Source organism: Fukomys damarensis, unplaced genomic scaffold, assembly GCF_012274545.1.
Source record: "Fukomys damarensis isolate Sample0158 unplaced genomic scaffold, DMR_v1.0_HiC HiC_scaffold_7, whole genome shotgun sequence".
NCBI classification, from domain to species: domain Eukaryota; kingdom Metazoa; phylum Chordata; class Mammalia; order Rodentia; family Bathyergidae; genus Fukomys; species Fukomys damarensis.
Window position 1 is genome coordinate 13,746,766 of NW_022900919.1, and position 5,439 is coordinate 13,752,204.

General features: G+C 46.3%; 1 long non-coding RNA gene across 1 annotated transcript; it reads right to left on the reverse strand.

The window, feature by feature from the left end:
- Positions 1-271: 271 nt before the first annotated feature.
- LOC117285208 lies at positions 272-5,422 on the reverse strand. Its single transcript, XR_004516185.1, has 3 exons — positions 5,149-5,422; positions 646-780; positions 272-304 (listed from the first exon to the last, which is right to left on the reverse strand). It is a non-coding gene; the product is annotated as an uncharacterized LOC117285208 (long non-coding RNA).
- Positions 5,423-5,439: the final 17 nt, after the last annotated feature.

A 5,439-nucleotide genomic window follows, 5' to 3' on the forward strand; every position in this document is an offset into this window, starting at 1 on the left:
ATACCTCAGAAGCACCTTGCCCCAGAACCATTGACACAGAGAAGCAACGCTGGACCCTCATTCTGCACAGCTGCATGGATTCTCTCAGGTTTACCAAAAGCCCCACCTCATCATCATCATCCTTCTTCTTCTTCTTCTCCTCCTCCTCCTCCTCCTCCTCTTCCTTCTTCTTCTTTCTTCTTCTTCTTCCTCTTCCTCTTCCTCTTCCTCTTCTTCTTCTTCTTCTTCTTCTTCTTTGAAACTTCTATTTATCTTTTTGCTTTATTTTTTAATTTTCTAAAATTAAAAATCCAGTATCTGGACCCTGAATATTTAAAAACAAGCAAGTTAAAGGTACAAGATCCCAATAATGAATGTAACTGTACTGCATACCTAAAATGTACCAATAAACTCAAGGAGGAAAAAAATAAATAAATAAAAACAAGCAAGCTAACTTCCACTGAATAAAATGGCCCCTAACGAGTCATTTCTCCGAGGACCCCACAATTCCTACAATGAATCTGGTGCTAAGAACCCAGGAGGCAAAGGAGGAGAACCAGTTATCGGGGTGCCACTCCCCTCACTTTTCTCCACAGCTCTGCCTCCCTCCACAATGGCAGTCACAGGCCCTGTGTCATGGCCACTGCTCTGGGGACTCAGCGGTACCTGCCGTCAACAGTGGTGCCAGCCAGGACCCATGTGCTCCTCGGTGGGTGAGACGACTCCGCCAACTTCCCCTGAAGCCAGACCATCACAGCCTCGGGCACGGAAAGCCTGAGTGCAGAGCAGTAGACCTAATGCCTGGGGTTTTACAGAGAAGAGGAGAAAAACTGGAGAGAAATATACATTTGCCAGACTTTGACTTTGCCAAAAAAGGATATTTTAAAAACAACTTTCCCTTTTCACCATTGTTTCCTTTTGTTTATTCCCAAAATTACTTATTTTTTACATTTTCTTTTTATTTTATTAGTTGTTAGTTCCACAGAACAATGGGTTTCATTTTGACACATTCAGACATGCATATAACATATTTTCATTGTTTCACCCCCTTTATTCCGCTTTGCCTTCCCTTGCCCCTCCCCTGCTCCTTTTTCCCTTCTCTAATAATCTGCCCTCTACTTTCCTCTGATCTCTTTCTTTTTTCCTATTTCTCTGAGGGGTTTTTTGTTTGTTTTGTTTGTTTTGTTTTGTTTTTAGAGCCTTCAAATGACAGAAAACATGTGACATTTTACTGATTCTTGCTTGTTTGGCTAACACGATGGTCTCCAATCACACCCATCTTCCTGCAGATAATATGATTTTCATTGCTTCTTCTAAGAAAGAAAATGTAATGCACATAGGTCCCATTGTTGGGGACACAGAGCTTCCGGGCAGGCAGTTGGCATCATTCCCTCCCTGGGCTGGGCATGGCACCAAGCCGCCATCCCCGTCTTCTGTCAGAAAGGGTCAGTGGGTCTCAGACTTCTGTTTCCTGCTGTGAATTTCTCCAGTAAGTGGACATGAGAATGAGCTAACTCCTCTGGAAGTCATGCCCTTCTGCCCAAGGAAAAGAAGAGCAGAACAATAAACACCTAACAAAAACGGAGGTACCACTCTTTAACCATCATGAACCACCTAAGTTTCCGTGCTCACTGTCAGCCTGACACTCCTGATTCCTTCTCAAGTGTGGGAGGAGGAGGCTTGGCCCTAAGCATGATGAGTACTTCCACTGGAGAAGGAAGGGCATCTGCACCTCTTCCAAGGCCTCAAGTAATGCAAAGCCTCCCTGAGATCCAAAGACTCCTCTAGACCCCCACAGCCTGCAATGCCACGATGCTTGTGAATGCCCATCCAAGGAGGAATGGAGAAATGGACACGCTCATCCTGATAGATGCCACTGCTCAGCCTTCGACAAGTGGAGAATCCCGTCGCATTCAGAAGGAGTGTGTCGCGATCTGGTGGCCTTGGAGGGGGATGTGTCCCTGACCTGGTGTTGAGGTTGGGAGACTTAGCTCAGAGGTTTATCTGAACTGTTAGGTAGAAGATGTATAAGCTTTATTCTTGAAGTCATATTATTGTTGAGTTTATTTGTTACAGCAATCCAGCCTTACCCTAACTGATGTACCATCTTGACACTATATAGTTTAATAATCAGCGATGTCTTCTGTTAAAAAAAATAATTGAACCCCTCCAGCCTACATCCTGGCAATGAGGAGCGAATTGAGTATCTCCACTCTTGTCCATGGGTGAGTTTGCCTAATCTGTGGACTAGATCCAATGCCAGGTATAAGAACCTGGAAAAGCAGTCTGGATGAGAAACCCAAATCAGCCTGAGCTCTATGCATGAGGTATGAGAATTTATTTATACCAGCAATGAGATGCCTTCCAAAGAGCCCAAACTTTGACAACCGACTTAAGATGCCCAGAAGCAGGTGTGACAGTCACTTCCTTGTGACTTCATCACAATGCTTGCAGGAATCCAATGACTCCATGAATTTCCCTGGGGTTCCCAATACTGACAGAGCCCCCCAGAAAAACAACGCACCCATCCATCTTGTCACTGGATGCTGGGTGCATCTGACTGAAGGTCACAGCACTGCACTCATACTCCACGCTCTTTGGCAGTGCTGCAGACAGTGGAGTACACCGTGCTAAGTTCAGGGCGTAAGTGTCTACTAACAGGAAGGGCAGGGAAACAGAAGACAAGGAAAAGGACCACAAGCTTTAGAAAATGCTCTGGGTTTGGGACTCAGATGAACATGGATTCCAACCCTGACTCTCCCATTTGCCCTTCAACTCACTTCCAACTTGGACTCAGTTTCCCAGAGAATATCATTTCAATCCCTACCTCGTATCCAGGTACTGAGGACCAAGGCAGCAACTCTAACTCACGTGGAATGTACTGGCAGGGAAGGAGCTTGGTAAAAATTGCAAAACAAAATCTACAGGGAGCCTCCCTCCAGACGAGGAAGTGGGCAGGCCTCATCCTACCCCAGGTCACCATGAAGGGAGCATGGCCTGCCAGCTGGCCCCAAGGTCTCTAAGTCATCAGACAGGCTTTTGTGGGTGCCACTGTGGGACAGGAGGATGTGCTCACTGACCACATCCCAGCTGTTCTGCAGCTGTGGCTGCCCAAACCCTGCAACTATCCTCATGTCTCAGCCACCCAGCAAGACACACAGCAAAGCCCCAAGGAAAGTCATGTTACAGTCACCCTATTCTGTTGCCCAATCCCAAGAGATAATAATGAAGAAAGGTGGTTTTTGCTTTCTATCCCTACAGCTGACGGTTGACTTCTTTAATAAACAAACCCCACAGAATTAAAGTCTGCTTCCTGCCTTGTTTGTAGTCCTTACCATGAGATAGAAAGTGAAGGCCTATGGGAAAAGGGGCTGAATAAAGCATAACAACTTAATTATTATCATGAGCATCAGGTTTTTAACTGAAACACATATACACACTAGCAGATATGGAAAATTGGGTGGTTTTTCACACGAAGTTTGGGGTTCCCTTCCATGATGACACCATGATGGTTGGTGCAATCCAAGGTTGATCTGGACATCCTCTACCCTTCCCCTTCCACGAGCCCCCTCCTGATTTCCAGCCTCTGTGATGAGCATTCTCACTAGAGGCAACATCTCAGTTCTTCAGGGAATCTGATACATCTGAGTTTTCAGATTTTCCCACTTCCGCCAAGCACTTAGATTCTCCACCAGCCTCCGACTTCCCAGTGTACTCTGGGCATTACAGGTCACACTCTTGATAATAAACACTATGTCACGATTAACGGACTTCCAGTTGGCCTTCTATCTTCTGATTCTCAAAGCATCTTCCATCTGCCCACGTTATCCCTCTGCTAAGGAACCTTCAGTGGCTCCCTCTGGCCCATTATGCAGCCAAAACATTCCAGAGTATGGCCCTGTGTCTGAAATTTGTTTAATATATTTGCTGCTTCAACATCTGTTTTCCTCTGACAAACTATCTGAAAGCCAAGTGTGCCTTGCCACCTTTGGCTTGGTTAGACTCCCCTCCCCATGTGGTTTTTGCCATGTGGTCCATATACTCCTCACTCCCTAACCCCAAACCACAGCTGCTGGACACAGTGAAACCTAGCGGTCAGTGTCAGAGCCCACTTCACACTTTCTTCTTCAGCCAACACAACCCCCAAAGGCCTCAGGAGAACACTGGGGACCCCGATAAAGTCAGAGTTCCTCATGTACTCCCTGCTGCCCTCTCTCTCTTGCTCTCAGCCTCCACCATCCGGAGGAGCTCCCCACTGCCTTCAGCCTCCCTCCTGACTTCTCTGGGATTTGTAAGTCACTGATTTCTTCAGCTTCAAGCATTTCTGGGTCACCTCCTCATGGAGTCTCACCTGAATGGCACACTTGAACTTGACTTTCCTCTGTCAGAGTTCTCACGGGGTAGCTGTCTTGCTTTATGGTCACTCTTTGTTATTATTATCTATATTTATATTAGTCTGAGTTTGCAGTACATAATGATTACATTCCTTTTGGAGAGCTGGTACACGTACGTAACATAACTAAATTCTTTTTCGTCTCCTTTCTGCCCCTCCATCTCTCAGTCCCATTCTCTTTTGCAAAAGATCTAGCTCCCTGTTTTCTATTATCCATCCTTTATTTTGCTCTAAATTTATATTTTGGGTTTCTCATATTTAAGCTGGTGTGTCTAATTTATTTCAGTTAACATAATGGTCTCAAGGTACATACATATATTTTCCTACAAGGGACAAGTTTATCCTTCTTAATGGCAGAGTAGTACTTCATTGTGTATAAATACCACATTTTCTTTTTTTTTTTTTTTGTACCAGGGATTGAACTTGGGACCTTGTGCTTGCAAGGTAGGCAAGAGAACCACTGAGCTAAATCCTCGGCCACATTTTCTTTATCCATTCATCTGTAGATGGATATATAGGCTGCTTCAGTGTTTACCTTTTATGAGTTGTGCTGCTGCAAACATAGATACACATGTATCACTGTGATATGATGTCTCTAACTCTTTGCGGTAGATACCTACAAAAGGACTGAGTCCAGCGGAATTTCTAGCTTTAGTCGTGTGAGGAACCTCACCCTGATTTTTGGCCAGTCTTGACAATGAGACCTTAAGGGCCCATCAGAAAGAAACCATACAGTCAGGATGGCCACGCCCTCCCCTCCCTTCTGCATCACTCACCCCCTCTCTCGTGCACAAGTTCCAACTGGACTCCTGCCTTACAGAGCCCCACGCTCCCGTGCTGGGACGCTCCTGCTGCTTCCCTCTCATCCGAACTCTCCAATCCAACCCGCCCGCCTCTGAGACCATCTCAGTCACAGCTGTCCATAACAGCGGTCCCCGACGACGATGAGCTCCCTCTCCCTGGCAGGGTGGGTTCCAGCAGCAGCCTCCTGGAAGAGAAGCTTTACAGGAGCGTGTGCTTACCGGAGCGTGTGCACACAGGCGGGGCGGGGCGGGGCTGCAGAGCTG